Source organism: Prenolepis imparis, unplaced genomic scaffold (genome assembly GCF_030444845.1).
Source record: "Prenolepis imparis isolate NDT839.2.m4 unplaced genomic scaffold, iyPreImpa1.0 SCAF_8, whole genome shotgun sequence".
NCBI lineage: Eukaryota > Metazoa > Arthropoda > Insecta > Hymenoptera > Formicidae > Prenolepis > Prenolepis imparis.
Genome location: NW_028141166.1, coordinates 17,225,344 through 17,246,307, shown reverse-complemented (window position 1 = coordinate 17,246,307; position 20,964 = coordinate 17,225,344). Strand labels below are relative to the sequence as shown.

At 36.6% G+C, this 20,964-nt stretch overlaps 1 protein-coding gene and 1 long non-coding RNA gene across 2 annotated transcripts in view; both read right to left on the bottom strand.

Moving 5' to 3' along the window:
- Positions 1-20,964, bottom strand: part of LOC145939980 (uncharacterized) — a 131,360-nt gene that overhangs the window by 46,822 nt on the left and 63,574 nt on the right. The window lies entirely within an intron of this gene.
- Positions 5,311-10,236, bottom strand: LOC145939684 (uncharacterized). The gene is made up of 3 exons (XR_014425873.1): positions 10,074-10,236; positions 9,138-9,536; positions 5,311-6,073 (listed from the first exon to the last, which is right to left on the bottom strand). It is a non-coding gene; the product is annotated as an uncharacterized LOC145939684 (long non-coding RNA).

Genomic DNA, 20,964 nt, shown 5'->3' with positions numbered 1-20,964 from the left:
TGTTGTAATCTATTTCCAACTTTTTCAATAGCTCAAACCTATGATTTAAATTTCGAATATAAAATATAGAAACATTTCTTTTTAATTATTATAAACACACTAAATGTAATCAATGCACATATAGAATTCGTACGCGGTTTTATTTCTGCTATCCGATATCAATGAACTTTTCGCACAAAGTAAACTGAGAGGATCGATATAGTATTATACATACGCGCGTAGGTAATCTCATGCTTTTAGGAAACGATCGAGAAAGGATCACCGATTGTATTTGTATCGGGAATGAAATACACGCGCGCGCCGGCAATCACTTTGGAACATCGGTTTACGCGGACGTGATAAAGCCGTTCACAAGAGTAGTCAACAAGCTCATTCGATGTCCGCTCGACCTTTTTTAAATACAGTACTGCTTGGGGTAATTAAACGTTTGCGAGCGGTGCTTCCGAAAAGAGGAATGGAGAGTGTACGAACGAGAAATAGGAGTTAATCCCTATGTGACTCGTTTCCAAAGAGTCACCGAATGTCGCGTGAAAACGCTCTTGGCTTTAACCCGCGAATGTTGGTCGTTGTGAAACACGCATTGTTTGGGATTAAAGCTACGAACGTGTAATGAACATTTATAAGTTTAAACTGCGCGCTTTACTTAATAAAAATGAGATAAAAAAAATTGAAAAAAAAAAATGAAAAAAGAAATTTATCTAAAAAATATGCATGTTTACATAATCACGATGTAAGAAAATATTAATTTCAGCACATAATGCTGCATAATGAAAATGTTCGCATTAATGTGGGTATAATACTATTTAATACTGAAAGAAATTACACGATGCATTTTCTCAATTATCTTGCGTAACAAAATATATACACGAGATTTAATTTTGAAATTATTTTTAGCACTAAAAATTATATGATTTTCATTTCGTTATTTCGGTTTATAGATATAATAATATTTAATAACGATTAAATTATGAATACTAAGCAAGTGTTTTAGGATCGATAGGCATATCAAAGATAACTTTCGTTATTTTACTGAAGCAATTATTTATATATATATATATATATATATATATATATATATATATATATATATATAATAGAAGATAAGAAAACTGAAACTATGTATGCAATGCGTCAACAGCATCAAACGCGATTATGCATTTTATGTCTCGCGAAATATTTTCGATATGACTATTGCATATTGGATCGTCCAATCGTAAGTCGGCGATTGCGATTCGAGATGACAGATGACATCTTATTATATTCAATGCTCATTCACGGTCGATATTACCCGATCGGAACCGAAAATACACAGAAGCATTGATGTTTTTTAAACATAAGTTTTCTAAAAATTGATGTTTAATTTTTATCATGAAAATAGAAACAAAAATTTTTTTTTTTTAATAAATAATATTTTTTATTTTGAATCTGCATCGAGATTACATGCTCACTTAAACAATTGCTATAATGTATAAGGTTTACATATTATATTAACTTAATGTAAATTAATGTTATATTAATTACTGTAGATAATTATATTTATTCTCTCTCTCTCTCTCTTTCTCTCTTTTGTAGGAAATCCCATTGTGCTAAAATTCTGCAATGCATGTAATTTCGATTCGCTTACTTCCTTCGGTTAGTAAATGAAGAATAACGTGTGCATGAATAGGAAAATTGACACAAGTGTCATCAACTTTTGAACAATTCTTTCAGTCTTGCCCGTGCGAAAAAACGTCATAATGCGAAAGCTTCATCAATCGACATTCTCACTGCCCATTTAGTGCTAAATGCGGTTGCCCTACTCTCATCTCATACCCACACTGAATGCGATCTTCCTGTTAGACAAGAGGAACTCGTGTGAATTCGGGCTTATCTCTGGCATAGATCGCGAAAAAAAGGGGTTGCGCATTCAGCGGCAAAAATAAATTTCTTTTACCGACTTCCGAAAAAAGTACGGCAATTTGCAAGATCGTATCGCACATGACCCGAGATGCGAAACAAGTATATTTCGGACGTGTATGGAATATCTGAAAATCACTGGATGACTTTTTAATTGTAAATTTTACGATCAATTTGAAGCTAATTTTTGCAAAGAAAATATCGAGAGATATCATTGTTTATCGCAGTTTTTTCAATTTTCAATATTATACATATATCTTCACATCAAATTTTAAATAAAAAATTATAAAGTTTAATTGACAAGTGAGACTGAAAAATGAGGGAAATAGAAAAATATAAGAAAGAATTAGTCATCATAAAAAATATTCGAAGATTTTTCTATTCGTCATAATTAATAATTCGCACAGTGTGTCACATTATCATATTCAACCGAGTTCAACTCTGTTTTCTTTGGTCACAGTAATTTAAAAGCATGATTTAAGAGGGATCATTTTTCTGTGTTCCTTACTTGTCGCCAATTATACAAAAATCGATGGATATCATTTGTAATACTCGAAAACCCGAGAAGTGGCATACGCTTGTCCTGCACCGCAGGATACGCGAGAGAGATGTTCGTTTTCGGGATGACGATGGAATTGTCGTCAGACAACAAAGTCATCTCTACGTACACCTATCTACCGTTTCTCGTTTAAACGAAACACATCCGATACAGAATCTGGTGAGTAAAGGCGAGGAAATATTCGCGCTCCGCACGTAGTCGTGGAAAGAAATAAAAAGAGATCAACAAGAGAGAAAAAACAAAATCGCATAGCGATGGTTCTCCCACAAAGAAAGAAAGAAAGATAAAACAAAGAGAAAGAGAGAGTGAAGACGCAAAACAGACACACAGACGCGAGAGACGAAAAGCGGAAGGGTGAAAGCGGAGATAACGAGCAAACGGGAGAAGGAATGGAACAAAAGGCGAAAGGGGAATGGTTGTAGGAGAGGGACCGAGGGAGAGAGAACACGACAGGGTGGATGGAGGAAGAGGAGGAGGGCTGGGGGCGAATGACGTTGATGAAATGCTTCTCAGCGGCGAACATGTAACGCGACCTCGGCGGATCGAGATAAACGCATTCGCGAGTCGGATTCCTGCATCATCCTCTCCCTTTCCCCTATTATCTTTCCTTCACCCCTCGCCCCTCTCGCCGATGGTGGCGCGCGATGGCTCTTTCTTTAATCCATCTGAACTTTATCTCATTGACGAGAGATAGTTGGCTCTCGCCGAGATACATTCGAATCCACATCGCTACATCTGTCTGCGCTTCTTTCTCCGGTTGGTCGGTCCCGATCGGCGCGCCTATGCTCGGTTTTAATCAATGATTCGAATCGACTCGATTGAAATCGACCCGGGCGCGATTGAAGCCCGGCGTCCGCCATGCACTCTGTTCCGTAAAATTGAAATCGATACCAGGCGTCGTCGTTGGGTTGCTCACCGCAAACCTCGCGGGCGGAATTTCGCGCGCGATGCACCGAAAAGTCATAGCACCGGAATTAGAGGAAGCGAAAAAATAATGGCCTCATTATTGCGGAAATTGCGTGCAGATCGTAATTTGGAAAATAAAAAAAAGATTTTGATTTAATTCTACTGTAAAATAACATATTAAAATAGAATTTTTTATTCTGAAATGATAATTGATTCTCTCGAAAATTTATTCATAAATATATAATGTACTCTCCTCTTTCTCTGTTTTTCTTGTATATATAAAATAATATCATATATAAAAAAATTATCTTATATAGAAAATATCTTATGTATATATAAAATGTATTAAATATAAGTACAAATATAAATTACTTTTTTCTTAAATTATATAATATAATCGTTCGAAAAAATTGTATTGTGTTTTCGCACTCTACTACAACCTCGTCCGTTTTCTGCGCGCAAAAAGAGATTGACTTGGAATACTGAATTTCGACGACATCGGGAACAGCGGAATCGATGAGAATAAGCAATGTATGGAAGAAGTGTATTGCCGATCCCCCGCGACGTTATACCGTACGCATACTAAACGTTCATTCTTATTTATAAGTCGCGGCATACGTAAACGCGGCGTGCCTACGTAATATCGAGATTCCCGAGTAGAAACGAGACGACCAAGGCGTTTAAAAGCACGCGTTAATACGAAGAGACGAGCGGGAGAAGGGAAGGGTATAAGAGAGCGTGGAGGACTTACGAAGAAAGATTAAGCGACTCTCTCTCGGAGGCAAAAGGAGAGGCGCAGCTTCCGCGTGTTCATCGCCGGCTTATCAGCCGAAAGTTCTATCCGCGAGCGAGCTTGCGGGCTCCCCTTGAGATTTGCTTAATGAGAAAAGTGAATGGAGCCGGAAAATGTGTGGCTGCGTGTATGTACCTATACTATCGAAAGCAGTAAACGCGAACGAGTTATTTCTTTCTTATGCTTCTCGCACCTATCGTCTCCGAAAGAACACCTATTTCGGTATAATAAAGCTATACATGAAGTCGCATTTTGCGATTTTTTTTTTTCTTTCGCTTCCCGTCTCCTTTGGATGATCATACACTATACTGCTCTTCCTTTCACGATCTTGTGCTTCGAATGAGTTTATCTGTACGCTGATAACGCCTCTATGTCCTACGAGGATTTCCCACAAAGCTTCACCCGACATCCTGTCTCGTATATGGTATGTGTATGCGTATACATTCATGCAGACGCAGACAGACACATATATACACAGGAAAATGTATCGTGTGCTTTTTTCAAAATTTTACTGAACGAGTTTGTACGAGAAAATTTGCATCGATGTTCTTATCGGGCGGATTTTACTTCTTGCCTGGGTTCGTCAAAATATAGGACACTGCTACAAGAACCGATAAGAACTGATAAAGAGAAATAAATTCAAAATTCATATACATAATTTTATCGTAAGCGTTCTTCTCCGATCCCAACTGTTGATATAAAAACAGTACCTTATTACTTTATTTCTTTCCCCCCCCCCCCATTGGAGTACTTCGTTTTTTACCTTAAACCTTAAATAATTAAAATACTTATTTGAACGTGTATGTATGCGCTTTTCTATATAAATCTCTGTAAAATGTATACAATTCGATGTGATTCAGTGTCAATGTGAATCTATCTCTCCATTTGACTAAATTGTATGTAATAAAAATAAAATATTGTAATCCGTCAATGCGGAGAAAATACAATCGTTAAATTTAGGTCGAAGAATAAATTGTTTATTCGCTGGTAAATAATTTGCATGCGTATTATTTCAATAAAAACGAAATAAGATAGATAATTAACTGTAAATATCGAAATGATCTGATATATTTATGAATCAGAAATGCGATTCGATTATATATCTATTTTCTTTTTCATTCAATTTCATCGAACGTTTTAATCAGACCTACGTAGATGTAATAAAAGTATGATTTGTTTACATATGAACAGAAACACATGTATGATACCCTCTTCATTATCCGGGACAATTGGAGTGGGGGAGGGAGGAGAGATTGGCATGGATAATCGAGAAACACGGGCAATCCGAGCACATACCGTACTTTATTGAGGCACAAACATTACTGTACGACTGTAATTTATTCGTGATATGCATAATACATACACAACAATATCTACGAGTATGAGTGATCGTTTAATACATTCGTGTAAATAATTCGCGATTTTCGTTTACCTCTGGGACTCGGTAATGAATCATTTTATTCAAGCACGTTATTTCTCATCTTCATCATTAGTCATTAGTAATTTACGATAGCGCGTGGATAATCTGCAAACAGGATAAACCCAGCACGGATAATTACATTGTATATGTATGTATTTTTGTACAATGTTATTTTAAATAATAAATAAATTATATTTAACGAATCACTTTGCGCGAAATCCGCAATGCTCACATAATTCCAGATAAAGAAAACTAAGCCTCCAAAGTTTTGCAAGATTTTAACATGTTTGTTTATGTAAAATGCGATAGGTGCCAGAAACTGATTTATAGTGCCTCGATAAAATATTATAAGCTGTTTTTTTCAAGTGTTATTAAAGATAAAAGAAATATTTTTTTTATTTTAGGGCTCCCTTTCTTTATATAGATAGGTTGTTATCGGTAGATAACTTTGAGATAGGAGAATTTCTTGCTCTTTTTTTCTTTTTTCTGATACAGTCATCTAAAATATTGATAGAAATGTCAAAATAATTTTATTTGAGAAATAATTCACTAATTATTTAAAATTGTATATTGAAATTGTCTTATTAACATTCAACGTAGACGTTCCTGCTGAGAATCCTGAAACTATTAGCTTCAGACTTTATATAAAGTTTAGAAACTTACTATCTGTCTCTGGTAAATGCACAATTCTCTAATGGTGGCAATTCTCTAATGAATGTACCTTTGTCAAGTACGAACAAACACACAGATGTAATGAAGTTAACGGGACGCGCGAGATACACGTTTACGTATCCTTTAATCCTTGACACATGCGAGATAACTTGTGTGCGGATAAATTTACAGAGCGTTACTTATTCTTTCATTACGTAAAAAATGTGATAATCTGGATTTTTTTTTTTTTTCAACAGAATGGTTGAGAAAAATTTAAAGACTTCTATAGGGATGTACATATAGTGTGGAAAAACGTATTCCGATTTATTTAACTTTTTACGGCACGTGCCGATAATTCGACGTTCTTAATCCCCTTTGCCTTATTTTGCACTTATCCGCAATCCTAACACTTCCTCCGTTAACGTCTCAGTATTTATCTATCGCACATCTATCTCACAGTTCCTAATTCAATTACGACGCGTCTTATACACGGCACGTATCCTATACACATTCGAATTTCCTCCATCCAAGTTCAATACATACATACACACACACATTTCAGAGATGTACAATGAAAATTATTGAAAAAGCAAACATGTAAAGGATATTAAAAATATTCAATTAATTTATACTCTTTGTTTACACATTGTGTGCAACTAATAAAAACAAGCAAATCACTTTTATTACGAAAATTAAATATTATTTTTATAAAATCATTTTTTCCATCTGTATATTAATTAAGCTTCCTTTTTTTATTCAAATTTAGTAAATATTATGTTTGTGAGTTTTAAAAAATCTGAATTATTTTTTTTAATATCCTACATATTGCTACATATTGATATGATATATGGCCTCTCTTTTTATTCGTCAAAGAAGATTTGTGATTTTTGTCCCAATGGAATGTATAGAAAAAAAAGAACGAACGCCTTAAGAAATTATTTATGAGCTTTCGAACCCTAAAAGATAAGAATTCGAATCTTTTTTAGCTGAATGAATATGCGTGACGGTTAAAAAATGAACAACCTTCCATAAAAAAAGAACTCAAATTCTGATTCATATATAGACGGGAACAAATTTTTTAGCCCGACAGGTCTGAAAACCTTCGGGAGCTCGTAAAAAATCTCCGTAATTCAGATATTTCCATTTTTACTGCCGCTCAATGGGGCGTCCAGTTGTGAATAGGGGTAAGGTTGCGAATAACCCTTCCTTGCATTGTTACATACAATTACACCGGATAGTGTTGGCAGATCGAATTGAGCGGCGTAAGAGCGACATTAGGTTTCGCGCGGTTGTGCCAAATGGCGTGGCTCGTTTCACGCACACGCTCCGAGAATAGTGCGGACTCCGTGATTCTGTGTCCGCCTAGTTTATCGATCGCCCGTTGACTAAAGAGACAGAGACAGAGAAGAGAGACAGAGCTTTGTATGCGATTACCGATGTAACACACGGCTGTTTTCAGATATGCGCGACGCGACTGATAGCGCGATGTAACATCTAGTATAACAGTGCATCGAATATAGAGCATGAAATTATTTCACGCCTCGGGCTCTCGTCCTGTAAATTCTTAATTTGCGCTTGATAGATCCTAGCTTCGACGCGTGCACAAATGTGTGTATCGATAACGATCCCCCCCTCCCCCATCCCGGTTCGCGATCGCTAATCTAATTCTGGCGCGCGAAACTACGGACGACACGCGAGAAAGAAATAACATTTCGCGCTTTATATATGTATATACTAGGCGTACACGCGTGCGAGAAATGAAAGATTCAGCTTTATGAGCGGTACTTTGTAACTCGGATTTTGTAACACGTATTGCTTTAAATTACAACGGCGATATATAATCATTTTTCTCATTATATGTGAATTTACATATTTCAAAACTTTGACAATTCTAAGATTGGAAGGAAAATATTTGTAGAGCGAATGGTCATATAAAGCACACGAGGTAGATTAAAATAAACAGTGTTCCCTTCGTCAATCGTATTAATAACAGAAATTATAAGATAATAAAAGCAACAAAATTAAAAAAGAATTAATCATACAAAAAAGATATTTTCTTCTATATTATAGACTATAGATAAAGCCAAAAAATTCTCTCTTTCTCTGAAAATTACAGAAAAAAAGAAGAGATCCTAAAAGTCGCAATTCTTATCTTAATTAATAGATAGTTATTTTCATTAATACAAATATCTGATGTTTGTGTACTTTCTACGAGGTTTAAAAAAATATTTTTTTCTGAATAACGGAAAGGATAATTAGTTGGTCTCTTTTTCCTAACATTTCTTCCGTTTAGAAACTTTTCAACAACACCGTGTGTACGCGGACAGTTGGTAACTGTATGTAACAGGTACGTGTAACAGAATTTTCAGACAACCGCGTGGCGTAACTAAAACGCCAGCGACAGCTTTTAATTGAAGCTGGTTTTGTCAGGCGAGATATCGGAATTAATCGCGAAGGTTGTGCAGCGCTAACGAATGGACGGACGTCGTGTTAGATCACTCAACGGATAATGGATAAATCGATAAAATGTTCCCCCCATGGCGCGTTAACACGCTTTCCCTCTTTCGCGCCATATTCGCGGTACTCCCCCTTCCCGCTAAACCGAGTTGTGTCTGCAAATCGCTAATGCAATTTGCAACTGGAGCAACGCTCTTATCATCTAACTTTGGCACTGTGAATTTGACGGTCTGTTTTTATACAATTTTGAAAATATAATTGCGAATTTTTAATTTTTACAAAAAAGAGAAAGAAAAAATTGCGGCTATTACAAATGTAAAAGAATAAAGATCCAAAGATACGCGAACACAATATTATACATCCACACACAGATATTACATGTAAAAAAAATAAAAAAAAAAAACCATAATTTCAATAATTTTAAATTCATTGATGCCATCTTTATTTCCATGTACCTATATTGTTTTTCTTTAAAGAATGCGCTTCAGTCTCTCTCTCTTTTTCCTTGATAATCTCACCCTCGCTCTAACGAGATTTGGAATAAATTTATTAGTCGGTCAAAGATCCATATGTACATTTTCGTAGCGGCGATAATAATATCCCAGGAGAAGCAATTAAGTCGAAACACAGCCGATCGGGACGAACGGACGATATCGGTGGCCGTATACGGGGTACGGTCGGGAGAAATGGCGGCATACGGGGAGGGAGACAGAGGGGGTACAGGAAGGCAGATAGGAAATTGCTTCGAGCATATACTCGCTCACAATCACAATGCCATCGCGGTAGCAGGGGCGTACGGGTGCGTGTGCGTGTGCGGGTGCAACGCACCGTGACCCCCGTCGTGCGCACCGGACCTATGCAGAAATTTTGTTACGTCATTATCGAGCGCAGCTGCAGTTCGGACGCAGCGCGGAATTCATCGTGATCCACCGTGTTGCCAAGGAAAGCAAGGGTAGCGTAATTTGTCGAGTTATTTTAGACGGTATATTATTATACTTCAGCGTACTTTCAGCCATTCTTATCGAGCAGACCAAAGTGAATTAATGATGATATATCCGATCTTATATCCGGATTCTGAAGTTGTATGTACAAGATTGTTAGACGATTAATGTATCACGGAACTTTTTATTTATTGATGTACTCGATCCGATTGTTTTTTTACTCCGCGTTCTCAATCCGAATTATATTTAGAGCATCGAAAAAAGTCAAACGATAAAGCTTTGGACGAAATATATTTGACACTATGCATTGCCGAAATATTTTGCGTGCTGTGCGTACACATACGCGGAATATTAAATTATACATTGTAAAATAATCGATCGCGCGGGCTGCTAATTATAATAATTACGGAATGATTGCAATTTGCACGATATTATATACGGAGCTCTTACCTTCTCGCTCGAGTCTCGCTGTGCGAATGACGACGAGACTGTGGAATGTATCGCGCAGACTATGAATACCCTCACTAGCACGTAAAATATTTCGGCAACGAGCTATCAATAACAAAGTAGTTTGGTCTTGGTATCGTCTAGCGCGCTATTGTTGACATGCCGTGGCTATATGTTTATCGTTTGCGCGCTGACACAGGGAAATAGTGCGAGACGCTTCATCAACTTGTTGATGATCGATATATGTATGTACATAATTCGGATCGAGAATGCGCAGTAAAATAATCGAATCGTAGGGTCAAGTAAATAAATGTAAGAATAAATCCTCCGTTATATATATTAATCGTCTAATAAATAATAATTAATCTTTAAACTATTAAATCTTTAACTAATATTTAAATCGTTAAAATATTTGTATAATTTAATTTAATATTTCGCGTGTATATATACAGAATATAATAATCCGGTAATAATCGCTACACTTCTCATATGCGCAAAATAAAGCGAATTAAACCGAGTAGGAAAGTCCGTTTTGCGATCATCATAATAATTAAGAAGAAATTAATAAAAAAAGATCAGTTAATCCGCGCGAGTATAAGAAGAGACACCCCACTGTTACACGGTTGCTAGGTGCAATACATAATTAAACTTGATTATTAATCCCAATGCTTCGTCGCACGCCTAATAATCGACTAACATTGGGCTGTCTCTTCTCGCTTGTACTCGCGCAGACTGGGCGATCTTTTTTAATTAATTTCTCATTAATTATTACGAAGGTGGCAAAACAATGGAGGATTTTCTTACTCGGTTTAACCCGCTTTATTTCTGCACGATGGGTGAGGCGATTATTAACGGGCAGACTGTATATTATAATAAGATGATAAAGAAAATATATGTTCTTCTAATATATATTCTTTTAATTAATAAAATCGTAACAAACCAAGTACTTTTTTACAGTGTTTATATAAAGTAATAAATACACATTTATACATAAAATAATATGTGAAATGTGCCTCAAAATAATGTGTGAAATATGTTCGTTAAAAATAATCCGAATTAAACTAGAATAAAGAATAGATGATTTTATAATCCTGCACGTAATAAAATTTATTTTGATATAACGAAATTAGTATCGAATATATTAATTTTAAATAATATGTAAATAATTTGTTTTTTGAATATCGATATTGGAGAGAATGGATTCCAAACATGTCTATTCTCTTTTTTCTACGTAACTGTCGATCAGATTTTTGTTCGTATTTTTCATTGTGGAATCGATTCATCAGTTTCATAAGCGGCTTGCTTATCGCGTCGATATTATTTGCGCTAAATCGAGCGAGCGCATTCTATTATTTCATTTTCGACCAACAGCGCCGTTTAATATTCATTTAAAAGCCGGATAATGCTACATTAAGATTACATATTACGAAAGCCGGTACGCGATACGCTCTACACGTATATACCTTTATGTAATGAATATGCTAACAATATAAAATAATGAAATCTATTTATTCGGTTTTTCCTCAACAAAAATGATTATAGTGCTAAATTGTATACTGCATCCACCTGTTGTTCTTCATATTTCGAAAATAATATAACGAATAATTAATTAATTCATCATGCTATTTAGTAATAACGAGATATTTTTCATGTAAGAGAAAAGGGAAATATTTCGCACTTAATGTATAAAATAAAAACATCCGATATTAAATTTTCACCAAACTATTGATAAAGGGCATTTTGTTACAAAAAAGAGATTGATTGCATCGAGTATCATTTTCTATTGCTATAAAGCAATAATTAAATGTTTGTTATTAATAATTTTTTTCTTTCCATTATCAATAAATCAATCAATAATTAGTGATCTATGATTAATAATGTTTTTATGTTATTAGTTATTGCTTGACAATTGATAACAAACTCTCTGCGTATCCTTCTCTTGGCCACAATTCCATGGTTAACACTCGCGCCATCGCGTCGTTAGTTCCACGGAGAATTCGTGTCGCGGTACGGTAATAAAGTTTTCCGTCGTATTCAGGAGTGCTTCGAGCGCGGCCCAACCGAGAAGCTGCCATTATTCTTGCTCCCAGGTTCGCGTCATCCATCATAGGACGTTGGGGTGCATTGCATCGCTGGTGCGCGCACCCACACGCGCATCAGCGAAAGAGAAAGAGAAAGAGAGAGAAAGGACGCGCACCGGCACACAGCGGCTAAGAACAAAGCCAGCGGCAAATGACAGCAGTAATTTTCGCAAACTGTTGTGGGACGCGCGGCTGTGGCATCCTCTCCAGGCAATGGTTTCGCGCCGCGAATTTATTCGACCTGCGTGCCGAAGAAGGCTCGTCCTTCGATTCCTCGCGCTCGACCGATCGATTGTGCAATTCTGCGTGTATTATGTATGGATCAAATTAAAATCTGAGCGAACTCTCAAGTATCGTGGCAAACACATTTGTAAATATTTTTGTATCAATAAAGTTTATATATAATCCTATAACAGATTTTCTTTTCTTGACGCACAATAAATTCCGTGTAAAAATGTTTTACCGGAGACAAATGTCGAAAAAATCCTTATTTTTCGAATTTAAAAGTGTAATGATATTAAAATTGAGCAAACAATATTCTTTCTATCAGGTAGATGCATTTTACTGCACGCGTCTTGTCGCATAATCTCCAATTCTCTTTGAATCCTATTCAAGATCGCAATGCGAAAACCACTCGTTGCAACCGAACGATTTCACCGTGCCTGGTTTAAGGCAAGCAAAATTGGATAGAGAGTTAACCCGCGAAAACGACCGATCGTGGCTTACGGATATCATTCCCTTTAATTCAATCGCGATTGTTCCACAAATAGTTCGTTGATGCATTTGCGAAACTGCGATGCATCTGATCCCATTCGATGCGCAAAGGAATGCAAAGAGATAAGCCATCAAAAATATATCAATAACTAAAAAGTAGAAAAACGGAGAAATGTTACTATTGCAGTTTTTTTTATACGTTTAAGATCTCCAGAACAGAAAACGAATTAAATTCGATTTACAAGTTTCGGAGTTATTCGGACATTCTATTGATAAATATTTAAAAAGTTATTGTGTATAGAATGATAAATTGCTCGAATTTTGCTTCAACAAATTTCATACAAGTGTTTAAATTAAAATTTAATTAAATTGTAAAAAGAATGTTATACAGCTTTATAAAATTTGCGCGCTTTTTATCGCAATAATGAGATTGATAATCCCTGCATTGATTACTCTGAAACTATTGAAAACTTTCCGCCACAAGTTTCATGAATCGCATTTTTTTCAGCCAAAGTTTAAATCAAGTTATAGGATTACTTACGTAATATAAATCATTACAGAATCTTAGCATATATTAAGAGTTTTACGTAAATATAAGATTTTATTAACGTTAGAAATATTTTCCAAATTCCCCATACATTCTTTGCTGTACCGTCAGAAAAAAAAGAAAAAAAAAGAAAAAAAAAAAAGAAAAACTGATTTGTGAAGAACATATCCGATACTTAGAACGATTAAGAATTAATAGAGAGTAAAGGAGATTGTATTAAATAAACCAGTGAGCGAAAAAGGTTGGTAGAAGCGATTGAAGCAGACATTTTCAAAGACTACATTTAATCTACATGATCAATGGATCAGGTACACGCTATATCTAGAAGACTACACTGATCCCAATGAGCGGATGTGGTCGAAAGATACCAGGACTAAAAAGAGCTATCTAGAGCTGTATTCACATTGACGGTGCTTTGGAGTATCTTTAAGAAGATAAGCACTCTTTCATTCATTCGTTTACAATTACAGCATCGTTAAATGATTTACTTGTATTTTTTCGAGATACTATATAGAGATTTTTTTTCAAATAAATGAAGCAATCTGATATATTATAATTCGTTGTATTATTGATTTTTTACTTTTAAAATAAAATCTAATTATTTTAAAACCAAAAGTCTTTTTGATAATTTTGTGACATGATAAACTGATATCTATCAAGATAAGAATTAAAAATTGACATCTATTTACAAAATTTATATAATGCTATGAATATATTCGATTAAATATTTTCAATTATCTCTGACTATTTAATATTGTTTGTATTTTTAAGCAGGGGTAACAGATATCAAATTTTATATGTTTTATAATAATCGAAAAGCTTCCCAAACCGTTTTAATTAAAAATAGAGATTATGTATTACAAAACTTTCGTTGCACGTATTTAATTCATTAAATAATATTTAATTTTTTTAATTCATAAAATTTATGTTTCTAACAAGTGAATGTTATACGTTATAAAGTTTTCTATAGCTTTTTAATTATAATCCGCGCTTTTTAAAAATATAAATTTAAAACAATCTAGAAATACACAAGTTCTTCTCGATTCAGAAAAATCAACGTAATTAATATTTTACTAATGTACAAAGTAGGCTAACGTTTTATAGACAAGCCAGTGTGTTATTGTTACAGATATAATAATAAACACTCGACAAACTGCGAAGATTTAATACGAGTACGACTAATGACCTCCGCACGAGAGATCTTACTTACGGAAATTAAGTGCTTCCAGGCAGAGGAGTTCGCGGCCGATTATGTAACAAGGAACAATTGTAACACTCGTGATAATCCGAGCCCTTAGCTACTATATATGTTGAATGTTGAAATAGTTACATCGGATGAAGATATAGAAGGAATTAATTCATTTTCAACAATGCGAGATAAATTCTTCCTACAATGCGCGCGTATTAACATTTGTATAAATATATCTAAAGCGCTTTATCCAAAATTGAAAGAGGGATATTTTTAAATAATTATGAGACTTTAATCGAAGAGAATATAAATAATTAAAAACGCACCTTTCTGTGTTTGAAGCCAATCAATTAGTGTCTCAGACGTAAATTTATCGTTCGATTTTCCAACAAGTTATTCGGAATCCTGTTGAAACTCATTCGAGGTGCTCCTGCTTTATATGTTCAAACCGATATAGTTCTCATAATCCGGTCGCTTAGTACGACGGTCGTGAGAACGTTCGGTCACAATGCCGAAGAAGACGTACTAATTTTCGCGACCCTCGAAACGTGTATTCGACGAACGCGATTAAACTCCAGCACTTTCGACACGCAAGCGATGAAAAAGTTCAGCCGGCCTAGGTGTGCACCTGGATGCATTCGCGTGCCTGGCCATATAGGTGTTTCCTTCCATCGGTACACAATACACGGCGTAGCGAATATAATGCCCAATTTTACACGAGGCAAGATTGACGGCCCGTATACCTACGTCCGCGTCCTCCGACGAGCGAGACAAAATCCGCTTAGAAGTTTCGAAACTGCCCCTGGGGCACGTGAGCGCGCGTATATGTATATGTACGTGTGTGTTAGGGAGGAAGGAAGATGGAGGAAAAAGGAGAGAGATAGGGACTACTATGGGGTCCGCTAGTAATAAGACAGAGAGAACTTATTTACTTTACGTCGCGCACATATACACACACACGCACACAAATGAACGCGTGTGCACGTGTCAGGTACACGCGCATGTCTCTCTTTCGTTCTCTCTCCCCGTGTACGGCTTCATCCATGCGTTAAATTCCTCCGGGGGATTCTTCCGTCTTCCTCACCACCATCCCCCCACCGCACGTCCTTCCTTTCCCCCTGATCTATACTTGGCCGAACAGAGACCGCCGACTCCCGAACTCTGTGACGTTTTTGGCCGCAGCAACTTCGATGGCGCGGTGCAACAACTTGGACGATTTTCGATACCTTCTGTCGCGGATGCGCGCAAGGCAAGTTTTAATTTCTTCTTCTACCGGAGCAGAGAGACCGAGCGATCCGATTCCGCTTTTCTTTCTACGTTTCTCGAGTTAGAGAAGAAGCACACGGCAGATATGAATCACACACACACACACACACACACACACACACACAAAAATAAATTATCATCGCCGGGTTGGACGTATTACACCGAGGATCGCGCCGAGGTCTGCGTTATCACACAGTAGTTATGGGCGATAAAAGAACCGTTGGTTGGGGCGAAACAATGGTGTAAATCATGTATTTCTCATCTCGAGAAAGAAACGACACTACGTCTTCGCTTATCTCACGGAATTGGATCAACTTCTCCAAGATTGCAGCGAGAATACGCACTTTCATCCGAGATATATTGTAATATATATAGGTACGTTGATGCAACTATAGAGATTTTAACTCTGAAATATTAAGGATGAATATGTGTTATTAAAATTAAATTTGATTTCTGAAATTGTCACAATTTATGTAAGATTTAAATTTGATAAAAAAAAAGTATCCGATACTGTGTGGACACGAAAAAAGAAAAACACCTTAGGGAAATTTTCGTACGGTTCGGTGGTTATAAAATTGTCGCCTGTATTTCGCGGCATCGAAATCTGAATATTCAACGAAACTCCACCGATTTCATTCAATCTCTCTTTGTGCGCTGCCGTGTAGTCCATCTCTATCTCTCGATGAAACGACGTCAGGAAAGTTGTTACGTCGAATCCGCAGGGCACCTCCTTTACTCGCGGACGGTTCGAATGGCGGTTTACGAGAGAGAACGGGGAGATGCGATCGGAGAGATGCGCTCTCGGCATGCGGCTCCGGACTCGCTCGCTCGTTCGCGCGCCCGTGTGCACTTTGTAACGCATTCCTGTATATTTCGCTTCGAGCAATTCGCGACGCGCGCGTCTTTGTCTCGCTCGGCGGGACTCTATATACGCGAACACGAGCGAGCTAATTCGAGTCTTTCATCGATGCACCCGGCCATGTACACACGAACAAGTGGCGAGCGGAGAAGTTCACTCGATTCTCTACAGCGAATTGCATTAAACGCGTACAAAGGCCGGCTCTAACGCGAATTTCCGATTTCCAAATCTAATTCACTGCAGTTCAGTTCCGGAGCTTATCGACAGCCATACGATAGCGTATTCATCCTTGCAAAAAAAAAAAATTATAATTTAATATTTTTATTTGTAAGAATAATTATATATGTAAATTTATTATCCGACGTTTTTGTCTGTACGCGTGTTCTCCGATTGGCTGCAGAATGAAAAATTTGATAAGAAAATATTCGAAGAGTTTAAATTTTATTACTACACCCATGTGCGGAACATTTCGGAATATATGCTAATTAGTTAATTAATTTGAACGAGATAAAAATATACTCGCCGGATTAAATCGTGCTTTACAAATGTGAATACATCATATTTCTATTATCGTACATTTTCAAATTATTTTCAAGCAAAAAAGTTTGCCGATACGCGTTGGACGATATTTAATCACGGAGAGAGAGAGATAATTTTTCGTAGTGATCTTTTTAATCAATTAATCATACTTCCACTTTGCTGCGTGTAAGCGTTGATTCTTAAACAATTCGACGAATTATTCCGTATCCGATAAACGAAAATGGAGCTTCAGGAAAATTGAAGAAAGATATTCGCGGATATAAAACGATACTATCTTAAATATCGGGAAAAAAGCGGACGTGAGAGGATTTAATGTTCAGCGCCCTTGAAATAATACGAGAGACTTTAACGGAGATCTTGTTCTCTTCGAAACACTCTTGATTGTTCGTCACCCCTTGATATTTTTCCGAGTTTAATTTACTCTACGTCCGCCGTATGCGATACACTCTCTGTATGTGCACTATATGTGTATAGATAACTAAACTAGATGAGCGCAAAGAAAAAGAGTGGGGAGGGAGAAAGGGAAGAGAGAATGAACACCGAGACTCCTAACTTCCTCAAAAGGGTTCCAACGCAATTTAATTAAAAAAGTGTATTTTCCAGGTTGCTTTTTTCCCAGCGGCTTTGATCATGCGCGCTAAAGCTCTTTATACATTTTATCTCGACGAGAAAACAAGCGCGGGGCATCTGGCTACGGGTTTTTCGCAAGTATATAACGCGACACGGCCGCTCTCGTTCGCCAGAGCTCGGCCTAGCCGGAGAAAAAGAAAAAAAAAAAAAAAAAAAACTTTGTTTATTCCCATATATATGTATAACTATGAATGTTTCATGCAATATTCTTTCGCATACGTAACGAGGCTGTATGATAATGCGCGCGGTCGAGAAGCAGGTCTTATCGCCCTTTGGATAAATTATGTTCCGCTCTTAACTGCTCATAGAAGAACTTTTCGCTCATCGATCGCTCATTGCATAAAAGCGTTGCGCGAAGGGAAAAAAAAAAAGAAAAAGAGCGAAGAATAAAGCTGCGAAACTTTCTACCTCAGATTGTTCCGCAATTTTGTACGGAGATTTCCTTTGGACGAGAGCAAGGAACTCGAAGAAATTCTCGGCGATCTCGACCCTATGGCCTACCTAAAAGCGAAGATGACTTTCTCCGCAGTTCCAACAACGATGTTAATTTAGCCCTTAAGTGGAAGGATCCTTTTACCTCATCAATAACTGTCAGAGTTTTAAAAGGGAGTAATAAGTACAATTCAATTTCTCGTAAAATCGTGTATCCACATATAGATGAGATTTAAACTGAATGTTGCGTGTTTTTTTTTCATTAAAAAAAGAGAAAAATAAATAGTTAAAATAGTATAAAGAATTATATAAACACGAAAAATAATCTGAATCATTCAATTTTCTTTTTAAGGATTAAACAAGAAACCGAAATTTGGATATTAATTCATTAACATTTTTTAGTACAAAAAATTCTCCAGTGTTTTTAAAACTCCCGATTTTACGGAGATCGATAATCGTGGTACAGAGAAATATCCAACTCTCTTTTACATTAAACAGACAGAACAGTGATTATACAGAGAATAATCGCTATACAGAGAAGGAGAGCGCTCGATGACAGATAGAGATCTCGATTTATGGCGTGGCAAATTATTCCTTCGATTACCGGTGTCGCGGTGGCCTCGCTACTGTCGATGATTAGTCGACGACGGATGATCTCGATAATTGCAGCGGAATGCTTTGATACACGCGAGGAGAGCGCGACTCGTTAGCGTCAGTCGGGGCGAGACCGTGGAGTCAAGCGTCGTGCACGAATGATAATTAGCCGTACAAAGCAGCAGTAGGAGAGAGAGAGAGAAAAGAGAACGGGGAGCCTGAATTCTCTCCGTTGTTATACACGCGTCATAATAATTACAGCGCGCGCGAGATGATCTCAGGCACCGGAAAAGATGAGTCCGTCTCTCAAATTGACACGCTCCTTTCTAAAATCCGTCACAGTCCTTTGTGCGTGCCCTAAAGGAACCGTACAGGATGTCACGGCAAATCTTGCACATAAATGCCTGTTAAGCGGCGCGAAGTACAAAATGCGCGGGAGGCGAGTTCTCCTTTCTTAAAGAATTTATGATTTCATATTTCTTAAGTAAATATGTGGAAAAAAAAGATTGGGACCCTGTTATATTCATAAATAACTCACACTTATAAAATATATCCTTTTTTTTCTGTAATTATATGTTCTGGTTGGAACATATATATCATAATATAAAAGAGCGTGTGATTTTGCTTGTATAAAAATTCAGAAATATCGAATAAAATTTTTTCGTACAAGATTTAATTTTCGAAAAAATTAACGATAAAGCACACTTAAAGGAGAGAAAAATTATTATAAACTTTTCAATCTACAATGTTATTTTTCTCGAAAATTAAATTGCGTATATACGGTATAAAAATTTTATTTGATATTTTCCATCAAAATTTATACATGAATGAATTATCCCATTTTCTGTTAGTACTATAAATTACATTCCATTGTGTCTATTTCATTCTCCAGTTCAATTTGACCCAATTTTTATTAATAAAATTTTAATTCCAGATGTAAAATTATGTGATTATGATACATGGTACTGAAAATTGAAAAGTTACGAACAAAAAGAATAGCAAATATTTTCGTAAAAAAAAAAAAAAAAAAAAATTCCAATGCATCCATAAATTGAAGATTTTCAATGAAAAATATTTTACAGCATTACCGTTAATAAAAAGAGACGTATGTGCATTCTCATAGCAGTTCGAGAGACCGGAAATCACGAGGGAAAGAGGAGGCTAGCGACGATAAGTATTCAAGAGGGGCTTTTAAGAGCGTAAAATCACAAGCTTCGCGTGCGTCTGCTTCGGTACTAAAAACGAGAGGCCTACGGGCGATAGGCCACGGTATGCTGTCCGGCAGGTGGATATCGACTCGAAGGAAGAAGGAGGCGCGCAATGAAAAGGAGAAGGCAAGCGAGAAAGATCCCGATTATCCGAGCATTGAGATTTGCAATCGACGTTTCTCTCCTCCCTTTCGCCGCTCATTATAGATGCCGTACCATCGAGCGGAGGATATCTCCTTCGATCCTTTCGTTCCGTTAAGCGTGGGTCGAAAGGGGAAGAGAACGGATGGATCAACGGGAATGACGAGAGAGTATCCCGTAGAACCTCGTCTGCATCTCCCATCAATTAACCCGAGAATAAGGGGAGCGTAACGGAGGAGAATGATATCGATGTTTTACTCATTACTGTTATATTATAGAAGAAGAGAGATACCGATAAGGTACTTATATATCGATCAGAAAGCGGTAAGAGGAAGAAAGGAGAGATTAAATTCTGCTTGATTACATCACTTTATACAACCAATAAAAAAATGTTCTTAACCATTTCATTCATTTTATAAATTTGCTCGTCGGAATGTTTAATTACTTTGCGCCTTTTGCTCCTCTCGTTTTTCAGGTGCTGCACGCTATGTGGGATTTTCTAATCGATTAAACCACTAAAAATTATGATTCAACGCAAATAAAATACGGTAATGGATTTAGCGACCGCTAAATTCATCGATTTGCATATCGGAAATGATACGTCTTTTCAACGAATCTATCTCTGTAGAATATTGATAAATATTGTCCGTATTTATTGCGCATCTAAAAGACATGTCGATAATCAAATACGTG